The sequence below is a fragment of the Oncorhynchus nerka genome, linkage group LG8, assembly GCF_034236695.1.
Source record: "Oncorhynchus nerka isolate Pitt River linkage group LG8, Oner_Uvic_2.0, whole genome shotgun sequence".
In the NCBI taxonomy this organism is placed as follows: domain Eukaryota; kingdom Metazoa; phylum Chordata; class Actinopteri; order Salmoniformes; family Salmonidae; genus Oncorhynchus; species Oncorhynchus nerka.
This window is the reverse complement of record NC_088403.1, coordinates 2,399,847-2,420,379: the sequence shown is the minus strand read 5'-3', so window position 1 is coordinate 2,420,379 and position 20,533 is coordinate 2,399,847. Positions and strand designations below refer to the sequence as shown.

The 20,533-nt window shown below is 44.5% G+C and overlaps 1 protein-coding gene across 1 annotated transcript in view; it reads right to left on the bottom strand.

Moving 5' to 3' along the window:
- The window catches only part of rergla (RERG/RAS-like a), a 342,144-nt gene that overhangs the window by 143,041 nt on the left and 178,570 nt on the right, over positions 1-20,533 (bottom strand). The window lies entirely within an intron of this gene.

Sequence of the window (20,533 nt, the reverse complement as noted above, 5' to 3'; positions counted from 1 at the left end):
AAGGGGTTCTTCAGATCAAAACGGTTCCTGGTAGAACCCTCATCCCTCCGCAAAGAACCCTTTTGTGGAACCCTTTTTTCTTCTAAGAGTCTGGGCTCTGGTCAAAAGTAGTGTACTATATAGGGAATAGGGCCCTGGTCTAAAGTAGTGCACTATATAGGGAATAGGGTTCTGGTCAAAAGTAGTGCACTATATAAGGAATAGGGCTCTGGTCTAAAGTAGTGCACTATATAGGGAATAGGGCTCTGGTCTAAAGTAGTGCACTATATAGGGAATAGGGCTCTGGTCTAAAGTAGTGTACTATATAGGGAATAGGGCTCTGCTCTAAAGTAGTGTACTATATAGGGAATAGGGCTCTGGTCTAACGTAGTGCACTATACAGGGAATAGGGTTCTGGTCTATAGTAGTGCACTATATAGGGAATAGGGCTCTGGTCTAAAGTAGTGCACTATATAGGGAATAGGGCTCTGGTCTAAAGTAGTGCACTATATAGGGAATAGGACCCTGATCTATAGTAGTGCACTATATAGGGAATAGGGCCCTGATCTATAGTAGTGCACTATATAGGGAATAGGGCCCTGATCTATAGTAGTGCACTATATAGGGAATAGGACCCTGATCTATAGTAGTGCACTATATAGGGAATAGGGCTCTGGTCAAAAGTAGGGCACTATACAGGGAATAGGGTTCTGGTCTAAAGTAGTGCACTATATAGGGAATAGGGCCCTGATCTATAGTAGTGCACTATATAGGGAATAGGGCCCTGATCTATAGTAGTGCACTATATAGGGAATAGGGCTCTGGTCAAAAGTAGGGCACTATACAGGGAATAGGGCCCTGGTCTAAAGTAGTGCACTACAAAAGGTAGTAGGGTGCCATTTAGGACTCAGCTATTTTTTCTGGGCCTCCAGGCAACTCCTAGCCAAAACACGTCTGCAAAACAGACTCGGTGACGACTGTTGCTGACGTCCAAATTAGTGAGCCGTCACTCAGAGAGTAATGAAGCTTTGCAGTTCTTTTGGAGGGCACTCAGAGTTATTCTGCCACACGGTAAGATGGTATTCGGTCACCGTGTCAAAGCAATTCCTTCATAGGATTCTCATTTGACCTTTATTGTACAACTGTATAATGGTATTCTGTCTCAAAGGAAATTCCTCCATAGATTTTTTTGGGGTCAGACGCCATTGAATGTCCATTCCAGGTCTAATATTGGAACCACACCTGTGGCACTTACACCTGTGATTATCCAGTTTCCAAGGGTGGCAGTGTGTGTTTGGTCTCCAAGCAATGCTCTGTGGAGTCTAATCTCTCCTCTTAATGGGCCAATTCGGGTGAGGGTGATGACAGGTGACGGACAGGGAGTGCCACAGGGATCAATGTTGGGGTCAATTCTGTTCTCAGTTCAGTCAACTTATTTTGACTGAATTATAAAACTGAAGTGATGCAGGATTCTCAATCCTTTACGATGCAGGATTCTCATTCCTTTACGATGCAGGATTCTCATTCCTTTACGATGCAGGATTCTCATTCCTTTACGATGCAGGATTCTCATTCCTTTACGATGCAGGATTCTCATTCCTTTACGATGCAGGATTCTCATTCCTTTACGATGCAGGATTCTCATTCCTTTACGATGCAGGATTCTCATCCTCAGTGATAGCAAGTTGTTTGCTTTTCCAACCTGGTCCTGTTGGTGTTTAAAATGGGGCTTGTTTATAGACCTCTTTCTGAAACACTTACAGGTGAGAGAGAGTATTTTCCTTCTCTCTCTCTCTCTGTGTCTTTTGTGTTCTCTGTTCTGATCTGCGCTGAGACCTCATAATGAAGACAAATCAACCATCCATTTAAACCTAATGAACCACTCCTGTCCCTGGCAGGATAAAGGTGTTTATAAAACATATTTGGGTTGCTGTCTGCTGCACTGCATAGGCTGTGTCTCCACCAACATGCCTCTTCTTCTGTCCTTGTTTGCTGCTCAAAAGCAGTACAACATATTTCATTCATTCATTAACTTCACCTTTATTTAACCAGGTAGGCTAGTTGAGAACACCTTTATTTAACCAGGTAGGCTAGTTGAGAACACCTTTATTTAACCAGCTAGGCTAGTTGAGAACACCTTTATTTAACCAGGTAGGCTAGTTGAGAACACCTTTATTTAACCAGGTAGGCTAGTTGAGAACACCTTTATTTAACCAGGTAGGCTAGTTGAGAACACCTTTATTTAACCAGGTAGGCTAGTTGAGAACACCTTTATTTAACCGGGTAGGCTAGTTGAGAACACCTTTATTTAACCGGGTAGGCTAGTTGAGAACACCTTTATTTAACCAGGTAGGCTAGTTGAGAACACCTTTATTTAACCAGGTAGGCTAGTTGAGAACAACTTTATTTAACCAGGTAGGCTAGTTGAGAACACCTTTATTTAACCAGGTAGGCTAGTTGAGAACACCTTTATTTAACCGGGTAGGCTAGTTGAGAACACCTTTATTTAACCGGGTAGGCTAGTTGAGAACACCTTTATTTAACCAGGTAGGCTAGTTGAGAACACCTTTATTTAACCAGGTAGGCTAGTTGAGAACACCTTTATTTAACCAGGTAGGCTAGTTGAGAACACCTTTATTTAACCAGGTAGGCTAGTTGAGAACACCTTTATTTAACCAGGTAGGCTAGTTGAGAACACCTTTATTTAACCAGGTAGGCTAGTTGAGAACACCTTTATTTAACTAGGTAGGCTAGTTGAGAACACCTTTATTTAACCAGGTAGGCTAGTTGAGAACACCTTTATTTAACCAGGTAGGCTAGTTGAGAACACCTTTATTTAACCAGGTAGGCTAGTTGAGAACACCTTTATTTAACCAGGTAGGCTAGTTGAGAACACCTTTATTTAACCAGGTAGGCTAGTTGAGAACACCTTTATTTAACCAGGTAGGCTAGTTGAGAACACCTTTATTTAACCAGGTAGGCTAGTTGAGAACACCTTTATTTAACCAGGTAGGCTAGTTGAGAACACCTTTATTTAACCAGGTAGGCTAGTTGAGAACACCTTTATTTAACCAGGTAGGCTAGTTGAGAACACCTTTATTTAACCAGGTAGGCTAGTTGAGAACACCTTTATTTAACCAGGTAGGCTAGTTGAGAACAAGTTCTCATTTACAACTGAGACCTGGCCAAGATAAAGCAAAGCAGTTCGACACAAAAAACAACACAGAGTTACACATGGAATAACCAAACATACAAGCAATAATACAGTAGGAAAATCTATATATAGCGTGTGCAAATGAGGTAGGATAAGAGGTAAGGCAATAAATATAGAGAATAGGGTGCCATTTGGTATGCAACTTCTGGCCGTTTGCCAGGATTCTCATTCTATTACGATGCAGGATTCTCATTCCTTTACGATGCAGGATTCTCATTCCTTTACGATACAGGATTCTCAATCCTTTACGATGCAGTATTCTCATTCCTTTACGATGCAGGATTCTCATTTCTTTACGATGCAGGATTCTCATTCCTTTACGATGTAGGATTCTTATTCCTTTACGATGCAGGATTCTCATTCCTTTATGATGCAGGATTCTCATTCCTTTACGATGCAGGATTCTCATTCCTTTACGATGCAGAATTCTCGTTCCTTTACGATGCAGGATTCTCATTCCTTAAAGATGCAGGATTCTCATTCCTTTATGATGCAGGATTCTCATTCCTTTACGATGCAGGATTCTCATTCCTTTACGATGCAGGATTCTCATTCCTTTACGATGCAGGATTCTCATTCCTTAAAGATGCAGGATTCTTATTCCTTTACGATGCAGGATTCTCATTCCTTTATGATGCAGGATTCTCATTCCTTTACGATGCAGGATTCTCATTCCTTTATGATGCAGGATTCTCATTCCTTTACGATGCAGGATTCTCATTCCTTTACGATGCAGAATTCTCGTTCCTTTACGATGCAGGATTCTCATTCCTTAAAGATGCAGGATTCTCATTCCTTTATGATGCAGGATTCTCATTCCTTTACGATGCAGGATTCTCATTCCTTTACGATGCAGGATTCTCATTCCTTTACGATGCAGAATTCTCGTTCCTTTACGATGCAGGATTCTCATTCCTTAAAGATGCAGGATTCTTATTCCTTTACGATGCAGGATTCTCATTCCTTTATGATGCAGGATTCTCATTCCTTTACGATGCAGGATTCTCATTCCTTTACGATGCAGAATTCTCGTTCCTTTACGATGCAGGATTCTCATTCCTTAAAGATGCAGGATTCTCATTCCTTTATGATGCAGGATTCTCATTCCTTTACGATGCAGGATTCTCATTCCTTTACGATGCAGGATTCTCATTCCTTTACGATGCAGGATTCTCAATCCTTTATGATGCAGGATTCCCATTCCTTTATGATGCAGGACTCTCATTCCTTTATGATGCAGGATTCTCATTCCTTTACGATGCAGGATTCTCATTCCTTTACGATGCAGGATTCTCATTCCTACACGATGCAGGATTCTCATTCCTTTACGATGCAGGATTCTCATTCCTTTACGATGCAGGATTCTTAATCCTTTATGATGCAGGATTCCCATTCCTTTATGATGCAGGACTCTCATTCCTTTATGATGCAGGATTCTCATTCCTTTACGATGCAGGATTCTCATTCCTTTATGATGCAGGATTCCCATTCCTTTATGATGCAGGATTCTCCTTCCTTTATGATGCAGGATTCCCATTCCTTTATGATGCAGGATTCTCATTCCTTTACAATGCAGGATTCTCATTCCTTTATGATGCAGGATTCCCATTCCTTTATGATGCAGGATTCTCCTTCCTTTATGATGCAGGATTCCCATTCCTTCATGATGCAGGATTCTCATTCCTTTACGATGCAGGATTCTTCTTCCTTTATGATGCAGGATTCTCATTCTATTACGATGCAGGATTCTCATTCCTTTACGATGCAGGATTCTCTTTCCTTTATGATGCAGGATTCTCTTTCCTTTATGATGCAGGATTCTCATCCTTTTATGATGCATGATTCTCATTATTTTATTATGCAGGATTCTCTTTCTTTTATGATGCAGGAGTCTCTTTCCTTTATGATGATCTCCACATTTCCTTTGTTTCAGACAGCATCAGATACATGGTCTAAATGTTTCCTTTGTTTCAGACAGCATCAGATACATGGTCTACACGTTAGCTTTGTTTCAGACAGCATCAGATAACATGGTCTACACATTTCCTTTGTTTCAGACAGCATCAGATAACATGGTCTAAACGTTTCCTTTGTTTCAGACAGCATCAGATAACATGGTCTACACGTTTCCTTTGTTTCAGACAGCATCAGATAACACGTTTCCTTTGGTCAGATAACATGGTCACGTTTCCTTTGTTTCAGACAGCATCAGATAACATGGTCTACACGTTTCCTTTGTTTCAGACAGCATCAGATAACATGGGCTCCACGTTTCCTTTGTTTCAGACAGCATCAGATAACATGGTCTACACGTTTCCTTTGTTTCAGACAGCATCAGATAACATGGGCTCCACGTTTCCTTTGTTTCAGACAGCATCAGATAACATGGTCTACACGTTTCCTTTGTTTCAGACAGCATCAGATAACATGGTCTACACGTTTCCTTTGTTTCAGACAGCATCAGATAACATGGGCTACACGTTTCCTTTGTTTCAGACAGCATCAGATAACATGGTCTACACGTTTCCTTTGTTTCAGACAGCATCAGATAACATGGTCTACACGTTTCCTTTGTTTCAGACAGCATCAGATAACATGGTCTACACGTTTCCTTTGTTTCAGACAGCATCAGATAACATGGGCTACACGTTTCCTTTGTTTCAGACAGCATCAGATAACATGGTTTCTTTGTTTCAGACAGCATCAGATAACGTTTCCTTTGTTTCAGACAGCATCAGATAACATGGTCTACACGTTTCCTTTGTTTCAGACAGCATCAGATAACATGGTCTACACGTTTCCTTTGTTTCAGACAGCATCAGATAACATGGCCTACACATTTCCTTTGTTTCAGACGATTTCTCTGGTGAGATTCAGCCACTTGCGAATTAACCCGAAAATGATGAAAACACAGAGAGACGAAAGAGAACTTATTTTATTATTTATTTTTATTTTTTATTGATCAAATATTTTGGGGGGGAAGCTTGGCTTCCTTTAGCATCCGCTGCTTGCTATTCCCCCCATCCGTTTCCATCAATAACACTGTCGTAAGTCTACACAGTTACCTCTGACTGTTTGATGTACGTTGCTTATTAAATCTCCTAGAGAACAATAAATACAGAAATAGGGCTGAATAGTAACGGATTAAAAGGCTTTAGCAGAGTGAAGAGGAACAGAAACGGTTGCCTCTTTGTGATCTCCACAAGTGTTCCACTACCGCTATAACCCCTCTATATCTCCTCCAGTGAGATCATATCAAGGAGGGTTTGTTTGAAAGCTTCAACACGTTTTCCATTTTGTTAAAAAATTAGCCTGTTGTTTTTTTTGTTGGGGGGGTTGGGTGACATCAAAACATTGTGTGTGGTATTGTACACGCTTTCATCACTTCCCTCTTCTCAAACACGAGCTGTGTTCCGTGTTCCAGCCTGGTATCCACGGTGACAGCACATCCTTGTTTACCACGCCTTGCTCATAGAGGAGTTTGCATAAATGTGCTGATGTCATAAAGACATCTGCTACACACACACACACACACACACACAAGCACACACACACACACACACACACACACTGAACATGGAAACACAAGGTTTACAGTATAGAATGTCTCTCCAAGGTGACTGAGCCCTCAGGATCAGTGGTCTTGTATGAGGGTGACTAGAGCTGCGTTGACAGACACGTTAATGTACTGAGGTCTGTGAGAATTTCTCCAAGCTGTAAGCCTTACAGAATCATGTTGCCACCACCTTTTATCAAAGGACTGTTAAAGGGGATGTGCGGCTGATTGGGGATTTATAAAGACTTTTCTTCAGCTACTGATCTGTTCGTCTCCGGAGGTCTGCTTATGTCGCTATTCAACTACATCCAATCGACACCTGTCGTCGCTCTGAGGCATAAGAGTTCAGGAAGTGTAGATCCTGGAAAATGTCGAGACAATTCCCAGCACCCGCGAGCAGAAAGCATGGCCGTGATCTCCTGCGTCGTCTACCTCCTACCTACCTAACCTCTCACCTGTAACCCGAAGGACAGCTTCTGTCGTGGCAACCAAACGGTAAACAACAGCAAAGTCGACCTGAAGATCACTGCTGTGACAAAGAACCTATTCCCACTAACTAATTCCCCCTAACTAATTCCCCCTAACTAATTCCCCCTAACGTATTCCCCCTAATTTATTCTCCCTAATTTATTCCCACTAACTAATTCCCCCTAACGTATTCCCCCTAATTTATTCTCCCTAATTTATTCCCACTAATTTATTCCCACTAACTAATTCCCCCTAACTAATTCCCCCTAATTTATTCTCCCTAATTTATTCCCACTAACTTATTCCCAATAACTAATTCTCCCTAACTAATTCTCCCTAACTAATTCCCCCTAACGTATTCCCCCTAACTTATTCCCACTAACTAATTCCCCCTAACTTATTCCCACTAACTAATTCCCCCTAACTAATTCCCACTAACTAATTCCCCTAACTAATTCCCACTAACTAATTCCCCCTAACTAATTCCCCTAACTAATTCCCACTAACTAATTCCCCCTAACTAATTCCCCCTAACTAATTCCCCTAACTAACTAATTCCCCTAACTAATTCCCCTAACTAATTCCCCTAACTAATTCCCTAACTAACTAACTAATTCCCACTAACTAATTCCCCTAACTAATTCCCCTAACTAATTCCCACTAACTAATTCCCCTAACTAATTCCCTAACTAACTAATTCCCCTAACTAATTCCCCTAACTAATTCCCCTAATTTATTCCCCTAATTTATTCCCCTAACTAATTCCCACTAACTAATTCCCCTAATTTATTCTCCCTAAATTTATTCCCACTAACTAATTCCCCTAACTAATTCCCACTAACTAATTCCCCCTAATTTATTCTCCCTAACTTATTCCCCTAACTAATTCCCCTAACTTATTCCCCTAACTAATTCCCCTAACTTATTCTCCCTAACTTATTCCCCTAACTTATTCTCCCTAACTCATTCTCCCTAACTTATTCCCCTAACTAATTCCCCTAACGTATTCCCCTAACTAATTCCCCTAACTTATTCTCCCTAACTTATTCCCCCTAACTTATTCCCCCTAACTAATTCCCCTAACTAATTCCCACTAACTAATTCCCCTAACTAATTCCCCTAATTTATTCTCCCTAACTTATTCCCCTAACTTATTCCCACTAACTAATTCCCCCTAACTAATTCCCACTAACTAATTCTCCCTAACTCATTCTCCCTAACTTATTCCCCCTAACTAATTCCCCTAACTAATTCCCCTAACTAATTCCCCTAACTTATTCTCCCTAACTTATTCCCCTAACTTATTCCCCTAACTCATTCTCCCTAACTTATTCCCCTAACTAATTCCCACTAACTAATTCCCCTAATTTATTCCCCTAACTTATTCCCCCTAACTAATTCCCACTAACTAATTCCCCCTAATTTATTCTCCCTAACTTATTCCCCCAAATTCCCCTAACTAATTCCACTAACTAATTCCCCCTAATTTATTCTCCCTAACTTATTCCCCCTAACTAATTCCCACTAACTAATTCCACTAACTTATTCCCCTAACTTATTCCCCCTAACTAATTCCCCTAACTAATTCCCCTAACTAATTCCCCCTAACTTATTCCCCTAACTTAATTCCCACTAACTAATTCCCCTAATTTATTCTCCCTAACTTATTCCCCTAACTAATTATCCCTAACGTATTCCCACTAACTAATTCCCCTAATTTATTCTCCCTAACTTATTCCCCTAACTAATTTCCCTAACTTATTCCCACTAACTAATTCCCCTAATTTATTCTCCCTAACTTATTCCCTAACTAATTCCCCCTAACTAATTCCCCTAACGTATATTCCCTAACTTATTCCCCTAACTTATTCTCCCTAACTCATTCTCCCTAACTTATTCCCCTAACTAATTCCCTAACTAATTATCCCTAACTAATTATCCCTAACTAATTCCCCTAACTAATTCTCCCTAACTAATTATCCCTAACTAATTCCCCTAACTAATTCCCCCTAACTAATTCTCCCTAACTAATTCTCCCTAACTAATTCTCCCTAACTAATTCCCTAACTAATTCTCCCTAACTTATTCTCCCTAACTTATTCTCCCTACCTTATTCTCCATAACTTATTCCCCCTAACTTATTCCCCCTAACTTATTCCCCCTAACTTATTGTTTCTAACATTGTCTCCCCTTTTTATTCCCCAACTTATTCTCCCTAAGGCTGCTATTCGGCTCCTAACTAATTCTCCCTAACTTATTCTCCATCAAACACCTTCCCATGGAAACCTATTGTTTAATTTATTCCCCTAACCATTCCCCTGAATTATTCTCCAGGTCTTATTCCCCTAGCCCATTCTAAAACCCACCTTATTCTATCATAACTTATACAATTAAACAGAATTCTCCCTACCTTATTCGTCATAAGTCGTCATAACAACTGCATCTGTCAGCCAATCATGATGCTAAGCTCATCCTCTGTTCTCCTGTCTATCTCCATAGCAACCCAACTGGTGTTCTCTGCCTGGCCTGGACCCAGAATACAGTTCTGCCATACTCCTGACATGCCAGAATACAGTTCTGCCATACTCCTGACATCCCAGAATACAGTTCTGCCATACTCCTGACTTCCCAGAATACAGTTCTGCCATACTCCTGACTTCCCAGAATACAGTTCGGCCATACTCCTGACATCCCAGAATACAGTTCGGCCATACTCCTGACTTCCCAGAATACAGTTCTGCCATATTCCTGACATCCCAGAATACAGTTCGGCCATACTCCTGACTTCCCAGAATACAGTTCTGCCATACTCCTGACTTCCCAGGATACAGTTCTGCCATACTCCTGACATCCCAGAATACAGTTCTGTCATACTCCTGACTTCCCAGAATACAGTTCTGTCATACTCCTGACTTCCCAGAATACAGTTCTGCCATACTCCTGACTTCCCAGAATACAGTTCTGCCATACTCCTGACTTCCCAGAATACAGTTCTGCCATACTCCTGACATCCCAGAATACAGTTCTGCCATACTCCTGACATCCCAGAATACAGTTCGGCCATACTCCTGACTTCCCAGAATACAGTTCTGTCATACTCCTGACATCCCAGAATACAGTTCTGCCATACTCCTGACTTCCCAGAATACAGATCTGCCATAGTCCTGACTTCCCAGAATACAGTTCTGCCATACTCCTGACTTCCCAGAATACAGTTCTGCCATACTCCTGACTTCCCAGAATACAGTTCTGCCATACTCCTGACTTCCCAGAATACAGTTCTGTCATACTCCTGACTTCCCAGAATACAGTTCTGCTATACTCCTGACTTCCCAGAATACAGTTCTGCTATACTCCTGACTTCCCAGAATACAGATCTGCCATAGTCCTGACTTCCCAGAATACAAGACAGACCAAACTGAGGAGAACTTAACCCGGTGTCACAAAAAGGAGAAGACACATTCTTTGCTACTGCTGTTTGAGGCCAAAATTAGGTTAGAAAAAAATATTGATCCTCAAACCAGACAGTCACTACTACGCCTGGGTGGATTGGCAGAAACCTCAACCCAACAGTGTTACAGTATTACTACGGACCGTTCGGTCTCGGGACTAGGCTTATTAACTAACACACACTAACTACCTATTACAGCGGCAGACACACGTCTGAAGTGGATAGTAAGATAACTGTTGATCTTGATCATAATAAACAGATTTCAATCAATCCACCATCCTAATTGATCTCTGGTTCACTCCTGATAAACTATTCCCTGAGGCTGACTGTAGGTGTAGAGGAGACAGGGCTGACTGTAGGTGTAGAGGAGACAGGGCTGGCTGTATGAGTAGGAGAGACAGGGCTGGCTGTATGAGTAGGAGAGACAGGGCTGGCTGTATGAGTAAGAGAGACAGGGCTGGCTGTCAATCTGGCAAAGTCATTGCTGCCTGCCTTGAGCTCAATGTTTGTGTTTGTGTGTGTGTGTGCGTGTGTGTGTGCGTGTGCGTGTGCAGTTGGTGGCTCAGGCTCAGCTTGAAATCATGCTAATCATAGCTAATCAAGAAGCAGTGATAGCCTCTCGCAGGGAGAGCATTGGCTGTGCTAATTATCTGTGGTACACTAACGAGGTGTCTGTGTCAGAACGAGGCATCGGTAAGTGGCACAGAGAGAGAGACATACAGGCACAAGTAGGCATGAGTGGGAAAGGGATGTGGGTGCAGACACACACACACACAGACACACACACACACACACACACACACACACACACACACACACACACACACACACACACACACATTCACCTATAAAGTCAAAATAAAAACACAGAGTTTTAGTGCCCTCTAGTGGTGAAATATAAGTTTTACTCCCACCCACACAACAGATGCAGATTTTCCCTCTCTCTCGCTCTCTCTCTCTCTGTTTCTCACTCTGTTTCTCTCGCTCTCTCTCTCATTCTCTCTCATTCTCATTCTCTCTCTCTCCTCTCTCTCTCTCTCTCTCTCTCTCTCTGTTTCCTCACTTCCCCCACCCTAACCCTCTTTCCCTAGTCCTCTCTCTTTCAATTAACAAAGAGCAAAATAGGCTTTTGAGGTCCCTCTCACTGAATATGCATGTTATTCTGTCCCTCTCACTGAATATGCATGTTATTCTGTCCCTCTCACTGAATATGCATGTTATTCTGTCCCTCTCACTGAATATGCATGTTATTCTGTCCCTCTCACTGAATATGCATGTTATTCTCTCCCTCTCACTGAATATGCATGTTGTTCTCTCCCTCTCACTGAATATGCATGTTGTTCTCTCCCTCTCACTGAATATGCATGTTGTTCTGTCCCTCTCACTGAATATGCATGTGGTTCTGTCCCTCTCACTGAATATGCATGTTGTTCTGTTCCTCTCACTGAATATGCATGTGGTTCTGTCCCTCTCACTGAATATGCATGTTGTTCTCTCCTCTCACTGAATATGCATGTGGTTCTGTCCCTCTCACTGAATATGCATGTTGTTCTGTCCCTCTCACTGAATATGCATGTGGTTCTGTCCCTCTCACTGAATATGCATGTTGTTCTGTCCCTCTCACTGAATATGCATGTTGTTCTGTCCCTCTCACTGAATATGCATGTTGTTCTGTCCCTCTCACTGAATATGCATGTTGTTCTCTCCCTCTCACTGAATATGCATGTTGTTCTGTCCCTCTCACTGAATATGCATGTTGTTCTCTCCCTCTCACTGAATATGCATGTTGTTCTCTCACTGAATATGCATGTTGTTCTCTCCCTCTCACTGAATATGCATGTTATTCTGTCCCTCTCACTGAATATGCATGTGGTTCTGTCCCTCTCACTGAAAATGCATGTTGTTCTGTCCCTCTCACTGAATATGCATGTTGTTCTGTCCCACTCACTGAATATGCATGTTGTTCTTATATACAGAGCATTCGGGAAAGTATTCAGACCGCTTGATTTTTTCCACATTTTGTTACGTTACAGCCTTGTTCTAAAATAGATTAAATAACTTTTCCCCTCAGCAATCTACACACAATCTGCCATAATGACATCACTCAGCAATCTACACACATTCTACCATAATGACATCACTCAGCAATCTACACACATTCTACCATAATGACATCACTCAGCAATCTACACACATTCTACCATAATGACATCACAATACCCCATAATGACATCACAATACCCCATAATGACATCACAATACCCCATAATGACAAAGCAAATATTCTGGCAAATTTATAGCAAAGAAAACGGAAATATTAGATTTCCATAAGTATTCAGAGCCTTTACTCAGTACTTTGTTTAAGCACTTTTGGCAGTGATTACAGCATCGAGTCTACTTGAATTTGACGCTACAAGCTTGGCACACCTGTACTTGGGGAGTTCCTCCCATTGTTCTCTGCAGATCCTCTCAAGCTCTGTCAGGTTGGATGGGGAACGTCGCTGCACAGCTATTTTCAGGTCTCTCCAGAGATGTTCGGCCGGGTTCAAGTCCGGGCTCTGGCTGGGCCACTCGAGGACATTCAGAGACTTGTCCTGAATTCACTCCTGCGTTGCCTTGGCTGTGTGCTTAGGGGCATTGTCCTGTTGGAAGGTGAACCTTTTCCCCAGTCTGAGGTCCTGAGCGCTCTGGAGCAGGTTTTCATCATGGAGCTCTCTGTACTTTTCTCCGTTCATCTTTCCCTCGATCCTGACTAGTCTCCCAGTCTTTGCCGCTGAAAAACAGCCTCACAGTATAATTCTGCCACCCCCATGCTTCACAGTAGGGATGGTGCCAGGTTTCCCCCAGATGTGACGCTTGGCATTCAGGCCAAAGAGTTTAATTTTGGTTTAATCAGGCCAGAGAATCTTGTTTCTCATGGTCTGAGAGTCCTTTAGGTGCCTTTTGGCAAACTCCAAGCGGGCTGTCATGTGCCTTTCACTGAGGAGTGGCTTTCGTCTGTCGACTCTATCATAGAAGCCTGATTGATGGAGTGCTGCAGAGATGGTTGTCCTTCTAGAAGGTTCTCCCATCTCCACAGAGGAACTCTGGATCTCTGTCAGAGTGACCATCAGGTTCTTGGTCACCTCCCTGACCACGGCCCTTCTCCCCTGATTGCTCAGTTTGGCTGGGTGACCAGCTCTAGGAAGAGCCTTGGTGGTTCCAAACTTCTTGCACTTAAGAATGATGGAGGCCACTCTGTTTTGGGGGACCTTCAATGCTGCAAACATTTTTTGGTACCCTTCCCCAAATCTGTGCCTTGACACAATCCTGTCTCGGAGCTCTACGAACAATTCCTTTAACCTCATGGCTTGGTTTTTGCTCTGACATTGACTGTCAACTATGGGACCTTATATAGACAGGTGTGTGCCTTTCCAAATCATATCCAATCAATTACATTTTTCACAGGTGGAGAAACAGCTCCAGGATCATCAAGGGAACTGAACTTAACTAAGTTAAATAAAGGTAAAAAAAATCAAATAAATGAAAACAGGATGCACCTGAGTTCAATTTCGGGTCTCATAGCAAAGGTTCTGAATACTTATGTAAATAAGGTAGATATTTTTTTGTATCCTACCCCCTTTTTCTCCCCAATTTTTTCAATCTTGTTTCATCGCTGCAAATCCCCAACGGGCTTGGGAGAGGCGAAGGTCGAGTCACGCGTCCTCGAAACATGACCCGCCAAGCCACGCTTCTTAACACCCGCCAGTGTCGGAAGTCTGACGACCGAAGTCAGCTTGCAGGCGCCCGGACAAACCCTCCCCTAAACCGGACGACACTGGGACAAACCCTCCCCTAAACCGGACGACACTGGGACAAACCCCTCCCCTAAACCGGACGACACTGGGACAAACCCTCCCCTAAACCGGACAACACTGGGACAAACCCCTCCCCTAAACCAGACGACACTGGGACAAACCCTCCCCTAAACCGGACGACACTGGGACAAACCCTCCCCTAAACCGGACGACACTGGGACAAACCCTCCCTTAAACCGGACGACACTGGGACAAACCCTCCCCTAAACCAGACGACACTGGGACAAACCCTCCCCTAAACCGGACGACACTGGGACAAACCCCTCCCCTAAACCGGACAACACTGGGACAAACCCCTTCCCTAAACCAGACAACACTGGGACAAACCCTCCCCTAAACCGGACAACACTGGGACAAACCCTCCCCTAAACCGGACGACACTGGGACAAACCCTCCCTAAACCGGACGACACTGGGACAAACCCTCCCCTAAACCGGACGACACTGGGACAAACCCTCCCCTAAACCGGACAAACACTGGGACAAACCCTCCCCTAAACCGGACGACACTGGGACAAACCCTCCCCTAAACCGGACTGGGACACTGGGACAAACCCCTCCCCTAAACCGGACGACACTGGGACAAACCCTCCCCTAAACCGGACGACACTGGGACAAACCCTCCCCTAAACCGGACGACACTGGGACAAACCCTCCCTAAACCGGACGACACTGGGACAAACCCTCCCCTAAACCGGACGACACTGGGACAAACCCTCCCCTAAACCGGACGACACTGGGACAAACCCTCCCCTAAACCGGACGACACTGGGACAAACCCTCCCCTAAACCGGACGACACTGGGACAAACCCTCCCTAAACCGGACGACACTGGGACAAACCCTCCCCTAAACCGGACGACACTGGGACAAACCCTAAACCCCTAAACCTAAACCGGACGACACTGGGACAAACCCTCCCCTAAACCGGACGACACTGGGACAAACCCTCCCCTAAACCGGACGACACTGGGACAAACCCTCCCTAAACCGGACGACACTGGGACAAACCCTCCCCTAAACCGGACGACACTGGGACAAACCCTCCCCTAAACCGGACGACACTGGGACAAACCCTCCCCTAAACCGGACGACACTGGGACAAACCCTCCCCTAAACCGGACGACACTGGGCCAAACCCTCCCCTAAACCGGACGACACTGGGACAAACCCTCCCCTAAACCGGACGACACTGGGACAAACCCTCCCCTAAACCGGACGACACTGGGACAAACCCTCCCCTAAACCGGACGACACTGGGACAAACCCTCCCCTAAACCAGACGACACTGGGACAAACCCTCCCCTAAACCGGACGACACTGGGACAAACCCTCCCCTAAACCGGACGACACTGGGACAAACCCTCCCCTAAACCGGACGACACTGGGACAAACCCTCCCCTAAACCGGACGACACTGGGACAAACCCTCCCCTAAACCGGACGACACTGGGACAAACCCTCCCTAAACCGGACGACACTGGGACAAACCCTCCCCTAAACCGGACGACACTGGGACAAACCCTCCCCTAAACCGGACGACACTGGGACAAACCCTCCCCTAAACCGGACGACACTGGGACAAACCCTCCCCTAAACCGGACGACACTGGGACAAACCCTCCCCTAAACCGGACGACACTGGGACAAACCCTCCCCTAAACCGGACGACACTGGGACAAACCCTCCCCTAAACCGGACGACACTGGGACAAACCCTCCCTAAACCGGACGACACTGGGACAAACCCTCCCTAAACCGGACGACACTGGGACAAACCCTCCCCTAAACCGGACGACACTGGGACAAACCCTCCCCTAAACCGGACGACACTGGGACAAACCCTCCCCTAAACCGGACGACACTGGGACAAACCCTCCCCTAAACCGGACGACACTGGGACAAACCCTCCCTAAACCGGACGACACTGGGACAAACCCTCCCCTAAACCGGACACTGGGACAAACCCTCCCCACTGGGACAAACCCTCCCCTAAACCGGACGACACTGGGACAAACCCTCCCCTAAACCGGACGACACTGGGACAAACCCTCCCCTAAACCGGACGACACTGGGACAAACCCTCCCTAAACCGGACGACACTGGGACAAACCCTCCCCTAAACCGGACGACACTGGGACAAACCCTCCCCTAAACCGGACGACACTGGGACAAACCCTCCCCTAAACCGGACGACACTGGGACAAACCCTCCCCTAAACCGGACGACACTGGGACAAACCCTCCCCTAAACCGGACGACACTGGGACAAACCCTCCCTAAACCGGACGACACTGGGACAAACCCTCCCCTAAACCGGACGACACTGGGACAAATTCTCCCCTAAACCGGACGACACTGGGACAAACCCTCCCCTAAACCGGACGACACTGGGACAAACCCTCCCCTAAACCGGACGACACTGGGACAAACCCTCCCCTAAACCGGACGACACTGGGACAAACCCCCCTAAACCGGATGACACTGGGACAAACCCTCCCCTAAACCGGACGACACTGGGACAAACCCTCCCCTAAACCGGACGACACTGGGACAAACCCTCCCTAAACCGGACAACACTGGGACAAACCCTCCCCTAAACCGGACGACACTGGGACAAACCCTCCCCTAAACCGGACGACACTGGGACAAACCCTCCCCTAAACCGGACGACACTGGGACAAACCCTCCCCTAAACCGGACGACACTGGGACAAACCCTCCCCTAAACCGGACGACACTGGGACAAACCCTCCCCTAAACCGGACGACACTGGGACAAACCCTCCCCTAAACCGGACGACACTGGGACAAACCCTCCCCTAAACCGGACGACACTGGGACAAACCCTCCCCTAAACCGGACAAACCTCCCCTAAACGACACTGGGCTGGGACAAACCCTCCCCTAAACCGGACGACACTGGGACAAACCCTCCCCTAAACCGGACAACACTGGGACAAACCCTCCCCTAAACCGGACAACACTGGGACAAACCCTCCCCTAAACCGGACGACACTGGGCCAATTGTGCTCCGCCCTTTGGGACTCCCGGGTTACGGCGGTTTGTTACACCGCCTGGGATCAAACCCCAGGCTGTAGTGCCTTAGACCGCTGTGCCACTCAGGATCAAACCCCAGGCTGTAGTGCCTTAGACCGCTGTGCCACTCGGGATCAAACCCCAGGCTGTAGTGCCTTAGACCGCTGTGCCACTCGGGAGGACCACTGTTTTTATTTTTCATTAACTTGCAAAAATGTCTAAAAACATTATGGGGTATTGTGATGTCATTATGGGGTATTGTGATGTCATTATGGAGTATTGTGATGTCATTATGGGTATTGTGATGTCATTATGGGGTATTGTGATGTCATTATGGGGTATTGTGATGTCATTATGGGGTATTGTGATGTCATTATGGGGTATTGTGATGTCATTATGGGGTATTGTGATGTCATTATGGGGTATTGTGATGTCATTATGGGGTATTGTGATGTCATTATGGGGTATTGTGATGTCATTATGGGATATTGTGATGTCATTATGGGGTATTGTGATGTCATTATGGGGTATTGTGATGTCATTATGGGATATTGTGATGTCATTATGGGGTATTGTGATGTCATTATGGGGTATTGTGATGTCATTATGGGATATTGTGATGTCATTATGGGGTATTGTGATGTCATTATGGGGTATTGTGATGTCATTATGGGGTATTGTGATGTCATTATGGGGTATAGTGATGTCATTATGGGGTATTGTGATGTCATTATGGGGTATTGTGATGTCATTATGGGGTATTGTGATGTCATTATGGGGTATTGTGATGTCATTATGGGATATTGTGATGTCATTATGGGGTATTGTGATGTCATTATGGGGTATTGTAGATTGATGAGGAACATGTTTTATTTAATCCATTTTAGAATAAGGCTGGAATTGAACAAAATGTGGAACAAGGGAAGGGGTCTGAATACTTTCCATATATATTTATATTCAGGACTCTTGACAGCTCATTCACTTTTGGATGGATGTGTGTATTGTTATCGTGTTGCTAGATATTACTGCACTGCTGCATTTCACCTGCGATAAAATCTGCAAATCAGCGTACGAGACCCATAAACTTTGATTTGATTTGATTTACTACATACTATGAAGTTCACAGGGGTTGAAGTATTGATGTAGCAGAGGATTGGAAAGGGATGGAAATGGAATGATCTACCCCCCAGCAGCGACACACACAGACCTGTGAAAACCAATAACTCCTTTGGGAGTAAGTCAATAGCATTTCCTGTTTAGGGTGTCTAGACCGACCCAGTGGGAATACTATCTACACATTGTAACACCAGGTAAAAATGTGAGTTGCAGGAGTCTGTCATCATGACATGTGACACTTTGGGGTGGAACCCCTCCCGTCTCAACCAATGAGAAGACTTGAAATAGACAAGATGACGAACACATTGTTCCATTACTTCATGGAGCAAAGCAAATATTTATTTTAATTAACTGAGCTTTTTTTTTCCAGGATTCAAACGTACCTCCCCTGCAACTGTGAACATTTTATGAGACTCTTGTTTCCACAAATCAGAGACGAAGACGGTATCGCTGAGGTTGGTTGACAATTCTCTGTGCTTCACCAAACAGTACCTACCCTATAACTCCCAGTATAACCAGGTAGCCTAGTGTAGCCTAGTGGTTAGAGTGTTGTGCCAGTAACTGAAAGGTTGCAAGGTCAAATCCCCGAGCTGACAAGGTAAAAATATGTCATTCTGCCCTTGAACAAGGCAGTTAACCCACTGTTTCTAGGCTGTCATTGTAAATAAGTATTTGTTCTTAACTGACTTGCCTAGTTAAATAAAGGTAATATAATAATGGATTCCAAAGAAATGTGTTTAAACTCACATTATCTGGTGTTAGAATCTGTAGTTAAGAGAATCTATGCATTTGTTCCTGTTCTTTCATTCAGAGTAGTTGAGTTGAGCTCCATTTTGTTCTCTGAAGTGTTAATTTATTTTTTATTTTTTCACCTTTATTTAACCAGGTAGGCTAGTTGAGAACAAGTTCTCATTTGCAACTGCGACCTGGCCAAGATAAAGCATAGCAGTGTGAACAGACAACACAGAGTTACACATGGAGTAAACAATTAACAAGTCAATAACACAGTAGAAAAAAATGGGCAGTCTATATACAATGTGTGCAAAAGGCATGAGGAGGTAGGCGAATAATACAATTTTGCAGATTAACACTGGAGTGATAAATGATCAGATGGTCATGTACAGGTAGAGATATTGGTGTGCAAAAGAGCAGAAAAGTAAATAAATAAAAACAGTATGGGGATGAGGTAGGTGAAAATGGGTGGGCTATTTACCGATAGACTATGTACAGCTGCAGCGATCGGTTAGCTGCTCAGATAGCAGATGTTTGAAGTTGGTGAGGGAGATAAAAGTTTCCAACTTCAGCGATTTTTGCAATTCGTTCCAGTCACAGGCAGCAGAGAACTGGAATGAAAGGCGGCCAAATGAGGTGTTGGCTTTAGGGATGATCAATGAGATACACCTGCTGGAGCGCGTGCTACGGATGGGTGTTGCCATCGTGACCAGTGAACTGAGATAAGGCGGAGCTTTACCTAGCATGGACTTGTAGATGACCTGGAGCCAGTGGGTCTGGCGACGAATATGTAGCGAGGGCCAGCCGACTAGAGCATACAAGTCGCAATGGTGGGTAGTATAAGGTGCTTTAGTGACAAAACGGATGGCACTGTGATAGACTGCATCCAGTTTGCTGAGTAGAGTGTTGGAAGCTATTTTGGAAGCAATTTTGTTACAACTACATCATAATGAATTGTCTACTTCTTAAATGACTTTGTGTAAATTCTGATGTGAAAGGGTGATTTACGCAATCGATGTAAAAATGTATTTTTAAAAAATGTTTTGTTTAACTAGACAAGTCGTTTAAGAACAAATTCTTATTTACAATGACAGCCTACCCCGGCCAAACCCTCCCCTAACCCGCACGAC